This window comes from Mus caroli, unplaced genomic scaffold (assembly GCF_978045245.1).
Source record: "Mus caroli unplaced genomic scaffold, Mus_caroli_1 scaffold_14, whole genome shotgun sequence".
Taxonomy (NCBI): domain Eukaryota; kingdom Metazoa; phylum Chordata; class Mammalia; order Rodentia; family Muridae; genus Mus; species Mus caroli.
The window spans coordinates 117070351-117096249 of record NW_028227269.1 but is presented as its reverse complement, the minus strand read 5'-3'; the positions used below and the strand labels follow the sequence as shown (position 1 = coordinate 117096249).

General features: G+C 37.8%; 1 pseudogene; it reads right to left on the bottom strand.

Moving 5' to 3' along the window:
- Positions 1 to 9520, bottom strand: part of LOC110306652 (28S rRNA (cytosine-C(5))-methyltransferase pseudogene) — a 50511-nt pseudogene extending 40991 nt beyond the window's left edge.
- Positions 9521 to 25899: the final 16379 nt, after the last annotated feature.

Genomic DNA, 25899 nt, shown 5'->3' with positions numbered 1-25899 from the left:
TAATTCAACCCAAGTGTGTGGTTTTAAATTTGCTTTGCAAATAGCATGCTTTTCAGGTTTGCTTGTGCAGCAATATTTTGATTTCAGCTGCTACATGATCTGTCTTAAGAATCCTGGCCAGATAATTCTTAGCCACAAAAGTGGAATAAAAAAAAATCTCTAAATAGATCAATCAAAAATACCAGAATATATTTATCTAACTTTAATATTTTTCTAAGTATCATTTCTGAGTTTTGATGGTATATCAAATAAACACATGTAATTTAGCTTCCTCCAGGAAAAAATAGATTAGTTGTTGTGAATTTCATACATTTAAAAATATATGACCTAGGGTTTCCTCAGATACAAGTCATTGAGATAAATCTCAGGGGAAATTCAAATAATGTTGAAATTGAAATCATTTTGCTGCTTCCCATTGGTATCAATGAGAGAATATAGGAATGGAAAGTCATTACAAGATGACTAGTAGGAAAACAATATTGAGGAAATTATGGAGAATATAGCAGAGAATCAAGCAAATTATTAAAAATAAAAGAATAAATTAGAAACTCAGGCAAGGCTGTAGTCCAATAACCAACAGTCTTTTCATAGTTTATTTCCTATTTTTGTGTCTCTTTGCTCCCAACATTTTCCCCTTTTGAAAAATATCTTGACATGTGCCGGTTTGTATAATGACAATCCACATTAAAGCAGTCATTAGGACCAAGACTATTCTACATGCTGCTAGGTTATTATAAAGTTCCACACCTGCCTAATTATATAAACGACTCTTTCTTCTATAATTACATTATCTCTTTCCAGTGACAGATTCCATCTTGCTGACTCAGTCTTGCTCCTATGGAGGAGATTGCATCTGTTGCCACACAGTGAACACTTATTGCAATTTTGTTGACTAAATATTGAATAATTTATGTTAGTTTTTGCCAGTAAAATTATATATAATGCAAATGCATATATATTTACATGGAGAGAGAGTAGGTGACTCAACATCAGCAGCTGTAGTTAATGAAATAATTATCACTTCCCCAGTTTAATGTCTCAGTTGTGATTATGGCAATAGCATAGCAAAAATAAGCAAATAAACATTAGACAGCTTTATAGAATTTTATTCTATTTCTGCAACTGTCAACTCTCTTTACAATAAATTTATTCAGCAATGATAGAATGGAAGGGCCCCATTGATCAGCTCAGAATTAGAGCTGCTGTGTCATTAATGAGTCCAAGATTTTTTAAATTATTATTATGTATCAAAATAATTCAAGAGAATCCTGAGGTCTGTCAGGTCTTATTTTGACACTAGAAATACTGGATAGTTGAAATATCACAGCTCCAGAAGAGGCAGTAACTCAAACGGGTTGACACCACTTCTGGATGAAGTTTCCTTCTACTTGGTTTGTACTTAACAGCAGTAACATGTGAAGTGTAATTCAGTTTTAGAGGACCCCACATACACTGACTCACACTGGGTATATTTTATGATGAAAACACTGAGAGATTTGGCATATGTCCCAATCAAGCACATTTTAGCTGTGTCATGTAGTAATATTTGACGCCATGAACAATAAAATAATTAAAGCTATACTTGGGAGTCAAGTAGGTAATAAAAGAAAAATAGAAGTTACCATATTGGCAAGAATGACTATTTTTATTTTTTAATGCTTATATCTCCAAAGAGTAGTAATAAATACATTTGTGTGATAGCTAACCTTGGTTGTTAAAAAAAAATTTAGGGGCAGCAGACCTCATCTTTGTATGTCTGTGGGCATGTTTACAAGAAGGTTGAAGTGTGTGACAGTATAAGTTGGGGATATGTTAGACAGTGTAGGTTGGGAGACAGCCTGTCCTACATGTAAACAGCACCTTCCTACAGGCTGCAAAGCCAGGTGAAAAGAAGATACAGAAGCTGCTGCTACTGTGCAGAAAAGCACCTCTCATTTTGGGGAACATGTATGGATGCTGCCATTGTCCACTGATAGTGAACTCTAGCTTCTGCCCTTCAATGTAAACACAGTACTAACAACTTTCAAGGAAGCTTGCAGTCATTTGGCACCTGATAGGGACTACTGAGGCATGCGGCTTTGTGGAATGAGCAGCTACCAAGAATTTTGTCTCTCTATCATGCAGAAGACCACTATTGGATTACCCAGCAAGCCATTCCTCTGAGTTTTCTAGACAGTGTATTAATCAAGCCAGCTCATTCAGTCAACCGGGTCCCAAGGGAAGGAGGGAGGATTGAAAAGACAAAACAATTAGACAAGACTAAAACATGACTCCAGTCAGCACTGAGGCTGAGGCAGCTTTATTTTTCTCCAGGCTGCTTTTACACCAGTCTAGGTTCATCCAAAAAACATGGTCAGTTCTTAGATCAAAGACAAAGTAATCAAGTGAAGTAGTAAACAAAGAGATCACATAAGAAAGTAATAAAGCAAAGTAGTAAGCAAAGGGATCACTCAAGGTAATAATTAAGTAAAATATTACGCTAAGAGATCACATAAGGTAGTAATTCAGCAAAGTAGTAAACAAAGACCCATGGTCACTGTTTCTAATTTTCTTACCTGAGCCTACTTCCTTGTCTGAGCCCAGTGACAAATGCCAAATTACTAGAAGTGGCAACAAAAGCTCTCAACAATATACAAATACGTATACTAGATCTACTCATCTAGATATTACTAACAAAATCTGAATGCCTAGAAACTTACTTTAAGTTATTCCATGCTCTCATGAGCAAAACTATAAATGTTTAATACTTATATCCACAACTCAAGAAGAACAAAGCAACTAAGGGTCCCAGCTTCATAGCAGTGATGATTCAGTCCCCTCAAGGCAGAGGCTTAAACACATTAAATTACTGAAGAAATGAAAGAGAGAGGTGGTGGATATTAATTACATTGAGACTAGTTGCAGCAGATAGCTACGTCGTGATTCTGTGGTAAAGCTTACACCAACCACCAATAAGACTGCGATTCGAGACTTCATGTATACAGATACTTCATGAGCAGATACTAGAGGAGCAAGTAGGAAGCTGTATCAGGTATCTCCTGTTTGTCACGTCAAAGTCCTTCAGAGCTGTATTTTATTCTAGCAGTTTTTATATAGTCAGAGGTAGGCATACTGCTTTTCCTCAACCCCATTTTTGCTTAGCCATTCTGATGCAGAGGCAAGGAAACATTAAAGTAATCAGAAAGATAGTGGATGAGAGCTAATGGATACATAACTATTTCTTGTGCAGACAATTTTGAAGTGTGTTAAATGTGTGTCTTTAAAAGGTCTGTAGTGTGCTTGGTCCCTAGTTATATTCAGCTGTAATCTAATTGATAACAGACTGATTGCTTTTTCCTTTTCTCTCTCACTTTCTGCTTATCCACTCCTTTTCCCTATGTTCCTTAGAACAAATAACAACATGCAAATAAACTATATGCAAGCCACTAATTGTGCTGGAGGGCTAGACACAAGCTAAGTTATGAGGATTCCCTACCCCAAACATTTTTTTTAAAGTAGAAACATAAATCATTGTAATTATTGTTCTTTAAAAACACTTTTGGAAATAAATGTAAATATAGTCTAATACATTTTAAAAATAGATTTTGCTATTCATGGTGATAGAGAATATTCTTTAAGTATCTAAAATATAATTTGAAAATATTTTTAAAAGACATGTGTAGTTTATAAGTATATAAAATGCTGGAGAGTTTACAACTATGTATTTCTGATTTTGCTAAATAGTCCACCTAACTTTCAACTTACTTTTCTCTCTGCATCATTTCCCTACTAGTTTCTCACTCATTTTAGCTCACATGAACCACGTGAAAAGCTTATATATGATTTGCTCAATTGTATATAATATGTGCATATCAAAATCAATATACACATACAAAAGCACAGGAAAATATGTCAGTTAGAAAAACTTTTCAGGATGATTAAAATACAATATGTAGTGAATTTCAAGACAAAGAGTAAACCTGAGGAAATATCTCAAGACAAATAATAAATCTTCAGAAATACTAATGTGATGAAAATGGGTAAAATTACTGTAAAGATCCTAAACAGCTATTTAAAAAGCTGAAGTGTGTTAGTTAGGAAAGAGCTTATAAAGGTAATTTCTTCCTCTACTGGGAAGGACTCAGATAACAGCATACAATGTATACTGTGGAGTTGGGGAGAGAGAAGAATGGGGTATGCCTCAGACTAAAGAAATCAAAGAGCAGATTAGCACAATTCTGCTTCAAGGGAGACACAATGGTCTCCCCTGATGATAGATATGGACATATATGAGATCTGAAAGGCAGACGTTGGAGTTGGGATTTTGTCAGAAAGTGTGTTCTAGAGACATCATATAGTCTCACCAGAACTGAGGGACCAACGTAAAATCTGAATAAAGGCCAGATGGTGGGTAAGAGTACCCTTTCCTTATAAAAAGATCTGAAGATGTCATTGAGGGGCCCTGAGAAGCCACAAATATGTCCTCAGAGAAAAATCTAGGCTTTCATGGCAGCACCTGTCATGTTAGGATTTGCTCTGATATTCCTTCTCCAACATCATGAGGCGGTAATCCTGGTGGATCAATAAAAGGTGGCCAGCAAGAAGTAAAATGAGAGGAGAGGAGCCAGCCATAGGTAAAGTTTCTGCCTTACAGCTCATTCTTGCTGAGGGAACTAATTAATATAAATTTGAGCCAATATGTGGAGTCAGTCATGCTCCTTTAAAAGTAACTCTCAACATTAAGGATATGGGTAGATTTTTCATGCAGGGACATTAGAAAATTTCCCCAAATTAATTTTAAAGAGATACTAAAATATTTTCTAAAAATTTGAGCTGGGGAAATACTCCTTCTGGTTTCTGTCTGCACCAGGAGCTGATCATATGATACAGCACTCGGCAAACAAATACCATTGGGACAGAGCTGGTCTCCCAGGAGTGCTGACACACCTGTGAGCACAGGTAAGACCACCACATCTGCTCAAATTCCTAGCCAAGAGGGTCCCATCCAGAACCATCAGGACACAGGAACCAAAGAACAGCCGGGAATAGGATCCTTCCTGTTTTGGTCTGCACCCTGGAGCTGACCCTGTGCCACAGCTATCCATACTCAAATTCCTTCCACAGAGAATTCCAGTTTTCCTCTTCTACCTTTAGGAGCTTTCTGTAGATCTTTAACTAAGCCTAGACTCCATCAGCACTTCCTACCATATGTCCATTCAGGGTACCCAGATGCCATGTAGCACTTACAAACATGTGCTTCCTCTATCTGTCTTTTGCCATCTGAACTATTATTTATTCTAGCAGTTTTTATATAGTCAGAGGTAGGCATGCTGCTTTTCCTAAGATCAGGAAAATAGTGATACACTTATTAAAAGTTATATAAAATCTTTCTTTTACTTTGGTACCTACATGCCAGCCTGGTTGAAGATAAGATTTTTGTTACTTCACATTTCCTCTCATGAGTCTACAGATAAAATTACAATGTTAAATAATCCTAGAAATACCTGGCAGTTTGAGTACCAATTATTAGACCTACACACGGAGCTTAAATTGTCAGGTGTGCTAATTATGTTTCCATTGCTGTGACAAAACAAGAAAATCATATTATAAGAAAGAAATAATTATGTTGCCTTATGGTTTCAGATGCTTTGGTCCACTGTCAGGTAGCAAGTGCTGAAGCAGAGTATCTAAGTGAGAGTCCCACCAGATGAATTCTGTTTCTGTTCATGCATGGCAGCCAGGAGACAAAAAAAGAGAGGGAGAAAGGTGGTGGGTCTCAGTTTTCTCTGAAGGGAACATCTTGCTCAGCCCCACCTCTTAAATTCTATACCAGTTTTCAAAAGGATCACAGTCTGGAAGCCAAGAAATTATTATTACCCAGGCTTTTGAGAACATATAAGATCTAAACTGTAACATCAGAAAATTGGAACATATAGTCATGGATCTTATAGATCTTAGTCTATGTTAGTGTGCTGACAACATTACTTTGCAATAACCCACCTCATCATATTCGTACCTTTACAGTGTACATGGTCTTTCTACATAGAAGTTTCTCATATTGGAATATCTTTCCTTGTTTTGTGTCTTTACCCTGACTAGTTATGAATTGTTTATTGATCACTATTAGGACCTGAGACAACAATCATTGTACTTAATGGGCATACTTGGATCCATGGAAGTTTTTCTCTAATATCTATTTAATTATGTCTACCTAATCTCCTTTTCTCTTCCTGAACAAGGTTCTGTCCCCTTAATATTATATAACTCTCCATATATTCTATACCTGTATATTTCTTTCTCAGATCTTTGCATTTTTATCTATGCTAATAATTCTAATTAATATTCTCCCTTTCCACTGTTATGAACTTTTGAACTTAAAGCTGGTATAATTTACATTCCAAAATTCACTTAATAATGCATTGGCTTTTATCCTCTATGAATTAAAATTTATATTGCTCATACTATATCAGAGTACAGCTTTTAAAATCCTACCTATGTCTCTCCTTTGGTTGGACTCTAACCTGATTTCTATTTTTCTGGTTCCTCTCATATAGCTAAAATTTAACCACTGAGAAACACCATTGTCAGTAGTATTATTGATGAGTGAGGCCTCTTCCATTGTGTGTTGAAGTGTTTCGGGTGCCAGATTGGCCTGTTCTAGGGTAGAAAGTCTTCCTGTTCTTTAGTGTCTTGGTTTGCTTTTTACTGCATGGAAAAAGCCAACACAGGAAGGAGAAGGTCTATTTGATTTATGTTTCCCTGTTACAGTATATCACTGAGGGATGTCATGGAGGAAAATCAAGCAGGGACCTAGAAGGAAGGGTTAAAAGCAAAGGACATGAAAGAACAATGTTTTTGGCTTGCTCCTCATGACTTTCTCAGTTTGTCTTCTCATACAATCTAGGACTATCCATACTGTCTGGACCCTTCCACATTAATTATCAATTATGGATATTTTCCAAAGACTTGCCAGTAGACAATCTTGTGGAGGCAATCTTCCAACTAGGTTCAGATAATTCTTCTAGCTTGTGTCAAGTTGACAAGAAAATTAAAATAATAAATAAATAAAGTAAACAATCAACTAACCAGCATACTTAATATCTAAGTGCATCTAATCCTAAAGAGTAGGATACTTGGCTGCCCTTCCAACTATGTTTGTGCTCTGTGCTTGTGGAAACATTAGGCCCCCAAATACACCCTGAGCCATTTGACTTTGTTTTTATTCTCATTTGTTTTCTTTCATATAATAGCCTTGCAATGCAGGGTCAATTGAAGCTAAGTAGATGACCCACAGTCTTTGTATTTTCATCATTGCCTCTTCCACCCTGGTTATTGGCTCGATAAACTTGTATCATTTTCATTAGCCTTAGCTCTGGAAAAGACACACTTACCACTCCTTACCTGCTTATACATTGTAGCAGCTTGGCAGGAGAGTGATAAATGAGCTCAAATTTAAAGTAGAGGAAGCAACATCTATCAAGTCAGGATCCTAAGGAGAAGCTCTGCTCTTTACATTTGAAAATTTAAGAAAATTTATTGTGGTTCTCAGCTGTCTCCTACTTTCTTGTAAGATCCACAATAAGTAGAAAAGTTTCCAACATTGATGAGAAGAAATATGTGATAGCACAGAGAAGACAGATCTCATACATATTCATCTCCTTCCAGATAATTAGATATAATTGTTCTGGGAGATGACCTGTGCATTAACATTGCTTTAGAAGTTCACTATGTGATCTACAGTCAGGGTTGAGAATCACTTCTACAGATAAAAATAGGCTCATATTATTCAGCTTTCATAAGATTTTATGGAAGAGTGCTTTCCAAAGTACAGTTTTAGAACCTTGCAAAAAAGAACACATATAGTTTTGGGAGCTGACTCTTAGCAGAAAGTGGCTATCATCTCTGCAGCCATCTCGGGCTATTTACTTACAGGTTGGTACTTTTCCACCCTGATGAGAGACTTGTTTTCCTAGCATGATGTTTTTGCAAGTAGCCCACCCCAGCTGAGCACACGCTGATAACATTCTGTTTTTTTCTCAGACACATCCTGGACTTGTGGTTAAGTGTTTCCAGCTGCACTCCTCAGCTTGTGCTTATATAGCCATAGTTGCCTTTCAATAAACGAGACTTGATCAGACAGTCTAGTCTCCATTCTTCAAGTCTCTTGCCCATCCATTCCCACTCTCTCCCTTGAAGAACACTGCTGACTGACCCGAGGGCTAGGTCAATATAGTACTGCTTAAAATGTAAAACCCTCGTTCTCACATAGTTCTTCAAATCAGGTTTTTAGGAACAGACTAAAATGGTCATTTTACCTGGATATAAAGATCATTATTATGCAATCCAATTTTTAGAGAATGATAAGGAGAGAGCATAGTTGCCCATATAAAAACACAGGCTAGGAACACAGGTTACATTTGCTAGTTCCAAATGAAAAGCTTCTGTTCAAGTTTGACTACTCATAGAAGCCAGATGATATAGATTCTTTGTGAGATTCCCATTATGCACCTCAGTCCCACTCATCTTCCAATCCCTTCATATCTGACCTTTACCCTTGCAACTTCACTTCCCTCAAATAACACACACACACACACACACAATCACAGTGCCCCACAGTATAGCCCTCTGTCCACACATCCTCACTTGCAAATGTTCATTGCAATGAGTCATTGGTCTAGTTCAGGATCTCTGGCTTCTGTGATACCATCAACACTGGATCTTCACTAGGCCTCTTCCTGATTATCCTGTTGTTGCCCTGTGCCATGGAAATCCTGCAGCTTTGGATCAGCAGTACTGTCCCTTTCATGTGTCTCCACCATTTGCAGATGATATAAAATTTTGAGTAGGCCTACTCACAGCCCTGGGCTATCTGGGCCTGGGTAGTAACTGAGCTGATCAGCATATGAGCTCTCTCTTATCAGCACCACCAGGTGAGCTCTGCAGCACTGCTCCAGCTAGTCCAACCAATGCTGCCATCAGTAGAAGACAGTCAGTACTCCTGCTATCATGCCCTTGGACCAACTTTCCTGTACCCACACCTCCAGAGCTAGTTACCCTGTGCTACCCAGTGTAGAGTGCTGCATTCTGCAAGGGGCTGTACCAGCTCTCAACCCTCTAGGCTGGTTTACCAGTGCCTTCATCATCAGGGCCAGCTCTGCTGTATTGCCCAGGTGAGGTGCAGGATTTGTTCTCCTGAGTTCTGCAGCTGGTGAGGGGCAGGGCTAGTTATCCCATGCTCATGACTTGGGGGCAACTTTCCCAACTGTTAGAGGTAGCAAGAGGCTCACCTCTGTACCAGTGTCAGGGTCGCTCTCCAACACTCATGCCCTGGGGTTGGCTTACCTACACCCCCTCCACCAGGGCCAGCTCCACTATGCTGCCTGGGCAATGCACAGGGACTGCTACTGAGAATGTTGCTTCTGGTGAGAGGTGGGGCCAGGTCTCCATAGCCCCATAGCCAGTGAGGGACAGAGCCAGTTCTGCACAGACCCTTGGCATTCACATGGTCCCTGGTGGCTGCCCCAACCAGGGATGTCCCCATGTTTTCTAGTGGTAATATAACCCATGGACATAGAAACTGACCCCTGCTGCTCCACAACAACAGACTCAGACATGGCCTTAGGCTGGGACTTCACTATGGCCCCAGGTAACAGGGCTGGCACTCACAACAAGCTACTCCTCTAGTTCCATCTCTCCTCATAATAAACTGTTCCATTTCTCTTTCTCTCCATCTGCCCACACATACTTACACATTGTGTACCTGGCAGGCCCCTGGGTAACATCCTTTGACAAGCAGGTATCTATGGCCTATCTATACTATGTTAGAGAGTAGGTCTGTGGGTGCCATGGTGGTCTGCAGGTCTCTGTCTTTCTATCCCATGTTGCACTATGTGGTGTTAAGCAGGGTTCTGTGTGTCCACCTATGCCATGCAGGGGTTGGGGTCAGAGGGCAGGTCTGTGTGTGTCTTTCCCTGCTTGTATTGTGTGTCATGGCAGAAGGCAGATCTCTTTCTGTCTTCCTCCTCTTGTGCTTCATGGCCTGGATTTTATTTGATAACTAGACCCCCAAAGTTGTCTTTTGACCTCCACCATACAAGTTATGGTACAAGTTATGGTACACCATAACTTGCTCACACGCATATCATACGCACAATAATAATAATTAATGTTAACAATATTAATAACAAACAATAAAATAAGTTTACATTTAAATTTTAAAAAGAATTCTCAGAACCTATGTAAAAGTACAGACCAGGCATGATCATGAGAATTGGTATATGCTATGCTATATACCTGTGCTTCGGTAGGAGTAGGAAGGTGAAAATAAAGGCACTGGAGGTGAGATCATAGGCAGATGCCTGGGGGTTTCCTGGCTGCCAATCTAGTTCTAGTTTCAATGAGAAAGCCTGTCTCACAGAATAAGGTCAAGTGTGGTAGAGGAGGAATCCTAGAATTTTCCCTTGCCTTCCCTGCATACATACCTGTACACACACAAACACACACACACACACACACACACATGCATGACTGCACATCACCACTACCCAAAATACAAGGACAAGAGAGTCTATATGGAGGCATAGCATAAAAGAAGTGAGAGAAGAGAGGTGTAACATTCACGTGTCATCAAACACACAACTAAAAAGCTAGAAATCAAGAGAACACGAGATCAAATAGGTGGTTAGTATCATTATTTTTTCATTCATATTGATCTTTAATAAAAACTATTTTTTGTCTATAATGTTCATACAAACTTACTATGAGATATCAGAAACCATTTGAAAGCATTATTTTGAGCTAAAAAATATGTAAAGTGATAACAAGAAAGTAAGTTCACTTCCTGTATTCTGTTCCCAATTCTTGTCCCAGTCACCATATCAACTGAATCATCCAAAGACACTATGAATGTTTCTATTATGGGGAATTGTCAGTGGTGGATCTATGCCTTTGTTTACATTCTTCATCTTTTGGTGATCTGGTTTCAATATCACTCTAGTTATAAAGTCATTCTCTAACTGTTCACAAATGAAAATTGATCCTTCTTTTTGCCCCATAGTTATGATATATATCTTTCCTTCAGCACAGTTATTTTTCGCTAATTGTCATTAGATATGTTAGCACATTGAGAGCAAGGCCAGAGACATCTCACAACTGACTCTTAATTACTTATAAGGGAACCTGGTACATATTGTGCACTTGCTGAGTATTGTAAAGCAGCCCCCCCCCAACAAAAACATTGTGTCCTAGAGGGAAATGCATAAAGACTTAGTGTTCCAAAGGGAGATGAATCTCATTAAGCTCAGGAAGTAAACAGTACAAAAGTTCAGGATGCCCCTGAAACTGAACAGATTCATTACATTCCTCTCTCCGATGTCTACATGTTGCAGGATTTTCCCTGTCCAATTAATTTAATTATTTATACAAGAAGCCTGTGATTGGACATGGAAAAGGGAGGCGGAGCAAAGAGTGGCAGAGACAGAGGCAACAGGTAGGGAGAAGGAAGCAAGATGGAGAACGAACAGGATGATACAGATTCAGGGTAGCTCTAAATAGCCACAGGGAAATATAATATCATATAAGGATAAAATAATTGAGGCAACTTGCCTAATCTAGGTGGGCAGCTTGTATCATTATCAATTGACTCTGAAATTATTGTGTGGGCTTCTTGTGAATTGAGAATTTGTTGATATATAAATCTGACTGATTATAAGCTTCTAGAATTTTGCTTCTACTGGGTTGCTGGGTGTTGTGGCAACTGACTGAGGGGTGGGTGGTCGTTGCATGGAGCGACCTGCCAAGGAGTCTTAAGTGAGTTGGGTACAGGCGTTTCGGGAGCTCGGAGCCAGAGAACCCGACGAGTTGAGAACACCCCAGTGGAGCCATGTGTCCCACTGGTGCCCAGCATAGCGCGGGAACTGCTGTTCATTTTTAGTATTTCCCACAACATCTACATAATAAGGACTGAGAGACACTATTAGACCAGGTGAGTTTTCTGGAAGAAGCAGATGATCCAAGTTGCCTGAACAAAGCTGAAACATATCAAGAGGCCCGAAAGAGGCTAAAATCAACAGAGTGATCTAGAAAGGAGACCCTCCATATTGTTGAACTGTCCACAAGTTGTGCAGTGAGCTCTATGTCATCCATATTGGGTTAGGCTTTTGATAAAGATGCTGCTTTTGAGCTATTTCTGCTCCCATCGCTGTAACCATCACCCATATTCCTGTCAGTAATCTGAATTTAAAAAGTTGGTTCATCAGTTGGACTTTGAGGCGATCCTTACTGTGGTTTGTTGTTGGTTCCCTATCTGGGAAGATAGATGTTTGCTTACCTCTCCCTAGGAGAAATGTCACATAATGCTGGGAAAATTGTGGCATACATTTATTCATTGAATCAGTTCAGCAGATGGTAATTCAGTTGTTTCTCCAAGGCTAGTAAACACCATGCCCCCTGTGTTGAACCTCATCCACATTTAGAAAAAGAATGTAACAAATGGAATAATCAAGGGAAGAAAAGAAACTGAATGTTCCCTAGAAACTTTTCACACACAATTATATCTTGCAAATTTTCACTTATGTTTTTGACAGAATAAACAAAGTTTGCTAGTTTACAATTTAGTCTCAAAAATGAAGTACTTCACAAAAATCCCTTAGGATTTCTGGTTTGAACTATTTTACATGACAGAAGAAAGGTTATTGTGTTTATTAGACAGGAACCAATACATAGCAGATCTGCCACCTTCCTACAAAATAACCTCAACCCAAGTTTTATCATTTGCTAGAACATGGAAAAATAATGCACACATGTTTTACTTGATCTCAGTCGTTTGTATTCTGAAGTAAATAGCCTCTGAAATTCAAACTAGACTAAATCCAACTTTATCACAGGTGTCCAATCTAATTGCATGGGGAACTTGCATTTCCCCACAGGAGTAAGTGTGTCCAAGATAGACTAACTGTGAAGAAGGCAATATCAGTCAAACATATATTTATTGACCATCTTATATATGCTAAATACTAGTCATATGTTTGGGGATCTTTCTCTAAATGTATATCAGGGGATGAGGCTTAACACAGGGGGCATGGTGTTTACTAGCCTTAGAGAAACAACTGAATTACCATCTGCTGAACTGATTCAATGAATAAAATAATGAAAATAATACCAGCTTAAAATAGTCACCTTCCTGCTTTTAGGGGGCTTGTGAGACAGGGAACAGAGGTGCTTATATAATAAGAAGAACATGAGTCAACAGCATGAAGCTTCACATTTCATTAGCAAAGGTTGTAGATTAATGAGATCTACCATACCACTCTCTGGCAAGCCGAAACCTACCAAATACACCTCCTGCTTTGACATTTTAATGTATTTTAGTTCTGGAATGAATGATCCTCAGACTTTATGACTTGAGTTATCACAGGTAGGCCTCTGGCTGCTATGTCTCTTCGTTTATCCATTATTTCCATAGTTTTGTTCTAGCTGTGTGATTAACCTTTCTTCATCACCACAGGGACACTTCATAAATCTACACATTATAGACACAAGCTGGCCAGGTAGATGAGGTACATTCTACTAAAAGCATCTCTAGATGTAGTGAATTATAATAGTGAATATTTGGTAGGATATATGTTTGGGGTTCAGAGAATAACAGGTGAGGTGTACTCAAGGAAGTAGAGAATGATGAGCTTTAAAGAACTGTTAAGCTTCTCCTTCAAAGTTCCTATTCCAATAATTAGTCAAGGAAAGGCAAATATACCTCACTGGTGATAGAACCAAAGGAAAATGAATGCTGCTGGAAGTTGGGAAACTGACATTTCAGAGGAGTCATAATGTTGGATGAAAATGTGGCATATGAACTAAGTTTTGTAGGAAGGAAGGCCAGAGGTTAGCTGGGTGAAGAGAGATTGCTTCAGGAAGAGGAATTAAAATAGTATGTGGTCTGGTTTGTGAAAGGCAGGCCTGCTTAATTAAATAAACGAAATCAGTTTAAAGGGAACTGTGAGGAGCAAGATAGGTTAGAGTGGGTAATTTCCAGAGGAAATCCTGTCTAGGACAAGAAAGATTAGGGGTCTTTATCTCAGGGCAAATGGATAGATTGAATCACATTAATGAATGTGCAGTGAATGGCCTATCACTGGAGCAGAAAGAGTAAAAATAAAGAAATGAGTGAGAAATCTACAGAAAACATCTTAGAAGATAGATGATGGTTAAACAAAAAGGGAAAGTTTCAGAAGAAAGTGGTCTGATGACAGATGACTGGAGGGTTAAGCTACCAGACTTGGAAATGAATTTGGTGTGAGCAGTATTTGCCTACAGCTGCTGCTGATACTGTGCCTTGCCTGGTAGGATGAGTCCAGTCTCTACTACACTAAAGAACAGAAGCTAAATGGGTGTTGGTTGTCAACATGACAAGCCTTGAACCAATGAGGGGCAAGAGTCCAGGCAAACCTGAGGGAATATCTAGATTAAATTAACTAAAGTGGGAAAACCCACCTTTTCTGCAGGCAGTACCATTCCAAGAGCTGTGGTCCTGGATTGAATAAAGATGGAAAGCCAACACTGCAGTAGCATTCATTGTACTCTGCATCCTGACTTCAGATAAAATGTAACCATCTGCCACAAGTTTCTGTCCCCATGACTTCTCTGGATGAATGGCTGTAACCTTGAACTTTGAAACCTAATAAACCTTTACTTGAGTTGCTTTTTGTAGGTTTCTGTCCAAACAGGAGAAATGTAGTCAGCCTGGTTCTGCTTCTGTCCTCAGAGTATCCAAGCACCACTGTATACCCTGCAGGAGTAGAAGGAGCAAAGTTTATCTGGGCAGATGGGTCCACAAGAACTCAGCCAGCTTTAGTGCCCAGAAGAAACAGCCTTCTCCAAGATGCTTATCAGTGAAACAGCTCTCTTTTATTGGGCATAACAAGGGCTATAAAAACCTTGGGGAGTGGGTAGAGGATGTTTAAGGTAAGTGTACATTATTGGCTGGTATTGAGGTGCTGGGAATGCTTCATTTGTTTGAAGAAGAATTCCAGGAGCTAGCTGGACATATCCTTATAGGGAAAGAGGAAGTTAAACCTGTGATTTAGCCACCAGGCTATGTGATGACCTCAAGGATGGCAAAGGTGGGGGTCATTCAGGCTACATGCACAAGGACATGCAGGCCCACAATCAAAGAGGGAACAGTCCCAACTCCTGTAGGTCTCAGGATGAGATTTTTGGGGTTTGGGCATGTCTCAACCTTACTCTTGCTCCATACTGGCTCCTCTAGTCACACAGCTTTTTGGCCCCACAGAAAGTAATCTATACATCAGGCTACTTTGCCCTGTGGTGTGTGTGATCTTGTTGGCTTTGTTCTCTAGAAAGCCTAGATGATTAACAGATTATAAACTACATTTTAAGGAGAAACTATGTGAAAAGAAATTGAACAGTTTTGAGAATGGCATCCAACTGCTGAGAGACAAGTGAGAGGAATTAAATAACATAAGTGTGAAAAAGCATCACTGTTGAAGTTTTCAGAAGCATTTACCAAAATGTAGCTTATGTTATGAGGAAATAGACTCAGAAAGGAGCAACCAGATACATTTGTTCTATATAGTCAGATGGTTCCATTGACAGTCAGTTGCAATGAAAGGGTTAGCTTAAGGGTTCAAGGACCACCAGAATTTGCCTGAAAACTCAGCAAAGTGCTGTATTCAGTTCTAGTTTTTCAGCTGGAATTTAATAGTTGTGTGACATTGGACAGGTGTTTAATCAATCAAGATATGTCTCTAATTACTCTTTTTTTTTGTTTTTGTTGTTGTTTGTTTGTTTGTTTTTGAGACAGGGTTTTTCTGTGTAGCCCTGACTGCCCTGGAATTCACTTCATAGACCAGGCTGGCCTCGAACTCAGAAATCCACCTCCCTCTGCCTCCCAAGTGCTAGGATTAAAGGCATGTGCCAACACCACCAGGCTTTTTCTTTTTTCTTTTCTTTCTTTCTTTCTTTTTTTTTTGTTTACTACTCATCTTTAAAATGGAATAACATCTTCCTAATGGCATTAATGGAAATAACACATAAATATACTTCTTTTTAAATTAACTACATCACAAATCCCCTCCTGGCCCCTTCTATAAATATTCTTATTTAAAAGTTAAAGAAGTTTTTGTATTAATGGTTTGTTATTTTACCTGACAGTTAGTATTGTGTTTTTACAATTAAATATAATTATTAATAAACAACCAGTGCCAAAAGAACTAGAGGGATGAACACTAGACCAGTGTCCGATATAAACAACAGGCAAATTTACAGGGAGCAGTATGTTCAAGAACAAGTAAGATAAAGTCAAAATTGTGTTTGTCTTTGAAATGTCTTCTAGTTGCAGAAAAATACAACAGTGGAGCAAATGACAATAGCAAGAAATTATCTTGCCAAGAACAAGAGTTCAGAGGAGGGCTTCAATGCCTCTCTCCCTCCCTCTCTTGTCTTCTTCCTTCCCTTACTTCTTTCCTTTCTGTTTTAGTCTTTCCCCTTTCTATTCTAGAAGGCTTTGCTTTTAATGGTGTGAGATCTGACAGCATTCTCATTGTTTTAAATTGGGCATATATGTATTGTGAACTTTTTTCTCCTCAGATTTTAATATCCAAGATACTTTCTTGAAAATTGCAGGAATGATCCTGGAAGAAAGTGAAGATATTGGAGTAAGGAAAGTGTGCCATGATTACCAATTAAGTATCTATGAAAATTTTGTACACATTCATTCCCTCATTCTAAGACATTTACTTTCAATGTAATATGTATACACACAAATATCTTCTATTTGTTGCTATATATACAATAATGAAAGATACATTTTAGTGAGAAAACATACTTTGCTGTCTTAGTCATTTTTCATGTCACTGTGACCAGATATACAACAGATATGACAATATAGGGAAAAATTCATTTTTGGCTCAAGGCTTAAGAGTGTTCATCTCTGGTCATTTGGCACCATATGCTTCAGAAGAATATTACAACCATAGGAATGTGATAAAAATGAGCTCCTCCACTTCTTGGTGGACGAGAGCAAGAATAGGGAAATACATGAAGGAGATAGAGTGAGCTATGGCTCCAAGGACATACACCCAGTGACCTGTTTCTTCCAAGAAGCCCATCTCTTTGCCTTCCACCACATTGCAATATTAATATCATATGAATCCATCAAAGGAGTAATTTATGATTAAATCAGAGCCTTTGCATCCTGTGTTTGGGAATACCCTCACAGACACACCCACTTTTGACAATCAAAATTAACCATCACACCAACTTGAAATAATTTTGACAATAAAAGCAAAGCAGAACAATAATAAATCTTTTGTAAAGGAATCATTTTGGAGAATATTCATTATTCACTTAATACACGTTAATCAAGTACATGTTGTGGTTAAAGTATGAGCTACCCCAGTAGTCATGGTTTAAATGTGAACTACCCTAGTAGTCTTACTTGGTTCCTAGCTGGTAGTGTCTTGGGAGGTTTCAGAATCTTTGGCAGGTATGACCAACACTGGCAAAATAGATACCAGAAGGTATATCTTTGAGGGTTGGACCTATTGTCCTTTCTTGGTTTCTGTTTCCTGTTCATAATGAGGTGGAGAACTACTCTACCACAGTGATTCACTGTGGGAAAAACATTAAATAGTGTCAAGGACTGTAGACCGAAATCTCTAAAACTGTTAACTTCAGAAAAGTTATCTTCCATTGAGATATATTGCCAGGTATTTTGTCACAAGAATAGAAAAATGGGCTTGGTATGACTAAGCTTGACTGTCTGTGTTAAAAGTTTGGAACTGGTTTTCAGGAGAAATTTGAGTAGGTTTTCAGAAGAATAAAAGAGAAAAACTAAAATGGTTTTAGACCATTGTGTGGGATCTGATATTGATATACATATATATATGCTTATAATATTGTATGTAGAAATAAGAACTCTTTCTAGAAGTCACACAAATTATATCATAGCAAATAATTTGCCTATATTTGTTTGTTCCCTGAAACTGTGAGAGGTTGAGTGTAAAAGTGATGAACTAATATTCACAGCAGAGGAACTATTAAGGCATTATAGTCTTTGGGTAGTGGCACCATTACTGCTGAGCACCTTTAGGCAAATTACAATGAGTCTCAGAAACAATAGTAGATTGGAATAGATTGATGAACTTGTAATATGCTCAGAAAAGCCTGTGTTAGAGCCGAAGAAGCATGGTTTCTGAAGAGCCTGTTACCATTAAGTAGAAACTACCTACTTTGGATTAAAACAATAGAAAATATGCCTTGAATAATTCAGAAATTATTCATGCTCCAACCAAGGTAGGTTCATGGATATGAAAGACTAAAGCCATTTAAGACTTTCCCTTGAGAAAAGAATGCTCTAGGATACCCTGCTCCTGCAGATTCACCTAAGTCATTTCCCAAGCACCCCTTTCCCTATGTTCAACCATTTAGGCACTGAAAAGCTAATGTGCATACAGTTCTTATAGATCCAATTATTGCTCCAGCTGCTAGCAGACCATAATATTTTCTACATAATAGTTTTTCAGGAATACAGAATTTGAAAGTTATGGGATCATGAAGGTTTCGACCCACATTTCAAGGAAACAAATAGGAAATGGACACTATGCGGCATGTTTGAAGCTCCTACAGACAGTCTCTGTGTGCTGAGTATGAAGCTTTAAGGTACATACTAGGCTGCAATGGAGGCCCCAAAATGACAGAAACACTGTAAATGTGGATTACCGCCCAGTAAAGGCACAAATGAAATACTGAACTGAAATGGAACCTGAAATAGTAAGTTAAAGCAACACTCTTCTTCGTTAGTTTCTTTGTGAGGCTATTTTATCAGACTCTGAGAAACAAAACTAAGGCTGGCATTTGAGGCACAGAATAGAACTATATGGCTTGAACTTGAAATATTTCCCCATGGGCTCATGTTTGATTCCACCTAGTGGTGATTTTTGGAAGGTTGCAGAACCTTAGCAGATGGGGCTTATTTGAAGGTCATTGGGGGTATGGTTTCCAAGGTTATTTCTATTCTCTAGTGCTATACTTATTATTTTCTTATCAATCATGAGTTGAAGACTATTCTCCATGAAATTCTCCTATACCATGGTTTTCTCAATGTTAATATTGCAGAGAACTCTGATCTGAAATCTCTGAAACTGTGGGGTAAAATATATTACTCATTCCTTGCTATGTTGTTCTTACAGGGATGTTTGCCATAGTTGTACAAAAGTAACGGAAATACCTAATAAGTGTTCATCTTATAATACAGAATTAAGTCTGTATGCTCTTAGAGGTGTGTATAAGGAAACCATTCCACATACTGAAACTGTTATTCTCAATCACTCCTTGGATGACCTTTGCCATGTTTCAAAGAACTTCTCCTTAAGGCATTCCATCTCTTTTTCACCTTCACTACTCTGTTCAATTCAGTAAATCTTCAAGGATACCCTGGTCAATTTTTACCTAAGGTTGAATGGAGGTCAGTGACTCTGAAGTCCTTCCCAGGAATCAGGACTTTTTCAGTGGAGTCTTTTGATAGAAAGCACAATAAGGTCTCCATGGGATTTCCAATCAACATTCATATTCACCAGTTCATGCCAATGAAATTCAAAGTTAACATTAATAAATAGAATTCCTAAGGTATAACATTCAATTTCCTCAGCATGGCGTTTAATACTTGCTATAGTTTGCATATAGTTAGAATACCTCCCTGCAAGTTTCTTGTATTACAATCCCAACTCATTGTGCAAAAGTAATTGTTATTCTTTTGGATATTAACAGGGATTAGCTTTTTCACAGTACAAATTTACTTACTTGTGTAAGAAAAAGAAAAGAAATTAAAAAAAAAACTCATAAAGAAACCAAACATTAATTCTTTTATATTTACCCTTCTTTCACTGGAACACTACACACCAGTATCCATGGGATGAGGTTAAGCTGTCACTTAGCTATTGCAGTGTTCCAAATTAATACATACCAAATCCAGAGCTTCACTGTAATTATCAAATTTCTTGTTAATATCTATGAAATAAGTTAGGCCAACATGTAATCTAAAAGAACAAAGTTGCGCACTGACTTAACGAAAGGATTTTTTTATAAGATAATTATTTTTATTTTATACGAAGAACTGAAGACAAAAAGTGTGTTTTAAAAAGTTTATTTGAATGGACGAGACAACTCTTACTGCCAAGCCCAAGTTCATGAGCTTGATCATAGAGACCATATAATAGAAGGAAAGAATTAACTCCTACAATTGTCCTCTAGCCTTCATGCAAGCACCATAGTATTCTTGGGCTCATGAACATATATGTAAACAAATGTATGTTATGCATATATGTAACCTATAAGAGGTGCTGAAGGCACAGATAAGCAGTTAAGAGCATGAACTGCTTTTACAAAGTACCGGAGTTCAGTGCCTAGGACTCACATCAATCAACTCACAAATACCTATAACTCCACTTTCACGGGAATTCAGCACACTTTTCTGGCTTCTACAAGCACTGCCCTTACCTGTACAACCCACACTCAGACACACATAACTACACATAATTTAAAATTAATAAATAATAATAATAAAAGATTATTTGAAGAAGCTAAGAAGATTACTCAGTGGGTACATTGCTTTTTTTGTAAGCAAAAGTAATTGAATTTGAGTCCTCAGTATTCATGTAAGTAGCAAAGCATGGCTGCAGGTGCCTATGATCCCAGCACTAAAGATAGAGGCCGGTGAGACAGGTGTCAGCCCAGCCAAAATCTCCAGCTTGCATTTCAGTAAGAAACTGTCTCAGAGCTGAAAAGATGGCTCAGTGGTTATGCGTGCTTACTGCTCTTCCACAGGACTTGGGTTCCAGAAACTGTATGGTGACTCATAAGCCCTTGTAACTCTGGTTCTGGGATCTGTTGTCTTTTTCTGGCTTCCAGACTCATACTCATAAATGAAAAAAAAAAAAAAAGGAAAGGAAAGGAAAGAAAAGAAAGGAAAGGAAAGGAAAGATAGACTCTGAACATCCTGCTCTGTCATTCAAATGCTGGCTCATTCCTATGCACTAATGCATACACAATACACACACAAGAGATGGGGAGAGGAGCGGGTACTGCAGAATTTTTTCTGCCCCACCTTTGACCATTCAGTTCCTGGATAAAAGACCCACGCAACCTCTATATTTACAATAAGCCTTAAGCAGCACACGAACTGGGAAGATATTGACCCTCTATGCTATTAGAAATTACTTTCTTATCAATAACCCAGAATTACTACTTACGATTTTTCATCTGGGCTGCTCTTAACTCCAATTGGCTGGCCCTCAGGAACATGTTCTCTTAAACTCACGTAACTCATAGTGACTTACTCATCCTCCTAGTTCTCCTATGATACTAAGCTGGGGAATCCTTAATCTCACCTATGTGTCTATGTCAGCTATTGGCTGTTGGCATCTTTATTTATCAGTCAGAAATAACTTGGGGGCAAGGTCACGTATTGTCACTTGGGTCTACATGCTGACTCCATGTCTTGGGGGACTGCATTTAGTATTACAATTCACAGCAAGACCAAACCTAAACAGAGTGGGGAGAGGGAAAGACTATTTGAATGCCATTTTATTAGTAAATTCTTATGTTCTCTTAAATGATACAAATAAGTGACTAGATGTTACTCTGATTTGTGTAATTCTGAAACAGGACAGTTCCAGAATGACATTTTAGCATGTTCTCCTATAAAATATCTTTCTTTGAGCCATTAATTGATAAACACAGAATCTAATTGTTAAACCAGATTTAAGTGTACTAAATTGCAGCATCTCCATAATTAATTTTCTCTGAAAAGATATGTCACACTTTATTAAAACTGGGTGTATTGTGCCTATGTTTCACAACTGAAGTGTGTAGTAATTCATAAAGAGATTTAGTTTATGTCCTTACTGTACTTACCTCATGTCCTTGAAAATTAATACATTCACTGTGTTATATAGGTATATGAATGAGTACCACATTATGCAAGAACTATGAACTAGTCACATTTCAAAGTGAACATGTTTGCCACCTATAGTTATGTCAAGATGAAGACATATGTGTATGTGTGTGTTTGTATACACACATGTATATGTTATTAAAAAGAACCATAAGTGGTTAGAGTGGAATTTTTGGGCAATTGTGTTGCAGCTCTTACCTTGTCAGAATGGTATAAGCTTATGTTTGGAATATGAGAGACAAGAAGGCTTTGAGCAAAGGAATTGGGAATCTTCATGCATCCCTCAGAAACAAATATTGAGAACTGATTATGCTCTAACTCATAAAATTCCTTCTCCTTGTACTGCCACTCTGTTATAGCTAAATATATCCAGAAGAAGGGTGAATAACCAAGTAACTAGTGACAAACCTGCTTTGAAACTCAAAGAGCCCAGTCCCAACAATCTCCAGACAGGAAACAATATGCAAAATTCAAGCTTTTCCCCATCGACTGTGAAGAAATAGTAGAAATAACTGTCCTCTTTCCCCTTTGGTTGATAAGAATAAATATAGAAGTGATCCAATTTCGTGTTAATAACAAATCAATATCTATTAATAGAAAAATCCTACTCAGCACTGTTTTATTGGCTTGAAAATGGATGCTCAGAACCATATGACTAGAATTAAAGTCCAGCTTCTCAAATGTAAGTTTGGTATCTATTAAAATTATAATCAAAGTACTAAAGAAGTCAATTCATATCCATTCATTATAATTGAAGATGTACATTTTAAAATGTATTTTATAGTTATCACAGAGAAATCTGCATACATATATGTCATTTTGTCTGTAGCATATTTGCATACTTGTATTTGCTTCAGCATTTTGTCTTTGCAGATGGTACCTAATTCACAATGGGAAGGGGGGAAAGATTCATCTGTTTTCTTTTCAGTTTAGCTTCTTTATATATCTTGAGGACACATAGCATTCACAATTGGCTCAGGATAAAGAATCAGTATTTTTGGCCTTTTTCCCTCTCAGCTGCTCATTTTATTTTTTATACCTCAGTTCTCAGTCATCTCCTCTTCTTCAGTGGAATAGAGCTTCGTCGCTTCACTTGCCATGTCTGACATATTTGAATAAATGCAAAGTTGCTTCTTGAGACAATGTTAACTTTATTTTGAATAGTGGTGACCTTCCCTTTCATAATCATAATTCATTTTCCCCAAGTCATTCCATTTGAATGTTGAGACATTCATACTGTTGAGTCTTTACCAAGCCCAAATCCAGGTACTAAATTATTGACTCTATTCTAACTTCTAAAATGAAACAGTAACAGTTAAGTGCATATCCATGTACAAATACAATCATATGTTAACTAAGGTTTGTAAGAATTTTTTATTTTATGTGTATATGTGCATCTGCTTATTTGAAAGTGTACCACATATGTGGTATGTGCACATATGTATATTTGCAGGTACCCCAAGGGTCCAGAAGAGAACATTGAATTCCCTGGGTAAAGAGTTATAGGTGTTTGTGATCTAACATGTGAGTGCTGGAAACTGAACCCAGTTCTTCTATAAGAGCTCTTAATCAATGAGCTATTTCCCCAGCACCTTGTATAACATTTTCATCCAATGATGGATCACATACTAGAAGGCGGATCTCACAAGGTTATAGTGATGAATCATCTTCACTTGTGTAAATATACCATAAAAAAATCCCCTAGCCATACATTTCTCAGAATCTATCCCTGTAATAAAATGTTTTTATACAATCTTGTTGAATGTTAGAATTTTTAATTTGTTAGTTTGATATTTTGACTTATTAATTAAAATGTCTGAATAAAATAATGTTTCTTTGTATAGACAAAAATGTCAATTTTCTTCTAGTTTGCTATTGTATTATTTTCTTACTCAAATTCTCCATTTGAAAAATAAGAATGTCTATTTCCAACTCTGGTCTTCAAAGACACATACACAATAGAGCGCTTATGTTTTTTGTTTTTGTTTTTGTTTTGTTTTGTTTTGTTTTTTGGTTTTTCGAGACAGGGTTTTTCTGTATAGTCCTGGCTGTCCTGGAACTCACTTTGTAGACCAGGCTGGCCTCAAACTCAGAAATCCGCCTGCCTCTGCCTCCCAAGTGCTGGGATTAAAGGTGTGCACCACCACTGCCCGGCAAGTGCTTATGTTTTAAAAGCCAATTTAGTTAATAATTAATTCTTTACCAAATGAAGGAGTTTATACATCAAGAAATATTGGTCAGTCAAAAAGAAAAGATATATTATTCAAAAAAATTAATGAGCATCTTCTCCCAATGAAGGAAAAGGGAAGTGTTCTTTATCTGGCTTAAATGACATCTGTGAAGCCAGCCTCTCCTCCCTCCAGCCTCAACCAACATTTAGCTATTGTGCATGTTCATTTTCTTATCTTGTAATAGTGGTTAAATTTTATATTAAGATTTGATGTGTACTGTTTGGCTTCCTATCTAAATAACAGATTACCAGAGTATCTAAGTTAGGGTTTTACTGCTGTGAACAGAAACCATAACCAAGGCAACTGATATAAGGACAACATTTAATTGGGGCTGGCTTACAGGTTCAGAGGTTCAGTCCATTATGATCAAGGTGGGAGCATCACAGCGTCCAGGCAGATATGGGAAGCTATTGTTTCAAAGGAAGCTAGGAGAAGACTGGCTCCCAAAGAGCTAGGACAAAGGTCTTAAAGCCCACACCCACAACAACACACTTCCTCCAACAAGGCCACTCCTAATAGTGCTATTCCCAGGGCCAAGCATATTCAAACCATCACACAGAGTGAAATAAAGCTAACTATTCCTATCCCAAGAACATGGTGAAGGATCAATTCATATAAATTGACTTGAATTAGAAAGTTGAATTAACCCAAATATAGCTGTCTCTTGTGAGACGATGCCGGGGCCTAGCAAACACAGGAGTGGATGTTCACAGTCAGCTATTGGATGTATCACAGGGCTCCCAATGGAGAAGCTAGAGAAAGTACCCAAGGAGCTAAAGGGATCTGCAACCCTATTGTTCGAACAACATGATGTACTAACCAGAACCCCGGAGCTCTTGTCTCTAGCTGCATATGTATCGAAAGATGGCCTAGTCGGCCATCAATGGAAAGAGAGGCCCATTGGACTTGCAAACTTTACATGCCCCAAAATAGGGGAATGCCAGGGCCAAAAGAATGGGAATGGGTGGGTAGGGAAGTGGGGGGCGCTATGGGGGACTTTTGGGATAGCATTGGAAATGTAATTGAGGAAAATATGTAATAAAAATATTAAAAATCAAAAAAAAAAGAAAGTTGAATTAATTACATTTTCCAAAGATGATCTGAACAACCTTTATCGATTTGTTCCAGGTCACAGACAATGACGATTTAGAATGAAACTGATTCAGCTTTCCTGGTTTCTTCTTGGAAGGTTGCTTCTAAATACACTATTAAGGCATCTCCTGAAAACTTATTCCTAAGAGAATCTCCTAAGTCCTCATACGCAAAGCATATATAAGTCTTTCATGTTGCAGTTTATAATATTGTGTGTACTGCTCTCTTAAGTAAAAGGATGTTTTCTACCACCGTTGCTCTCAGATGGGTTCCATAAATGGTCATTCATTTTTTACTTTGATTCATTTTCTATAGAACCTCAAATACATCCTAACTCTTCATGACATTTTCCAAAAAGTTGTATTATTTAATGCATTTTCAAGAGATTCCTTATTAGTCTAGAAAAGAGAATACTCCATGCTTATTAAAATACAACAAGCTAATTCTGTTAGAAATGAATATTTAATAATACACCAGAAAGCATGTTCCATTACTAGATGAAAATGAGCAGGCTAATGAAAAGAGCTTAAATATAACTAAAAAAGCTTTAATACCGATATTTTTATATAAGATTACTGACACCAACCCCACTAAATCTGAGTGTGGGACATTGATATAGGCCACTGTTAT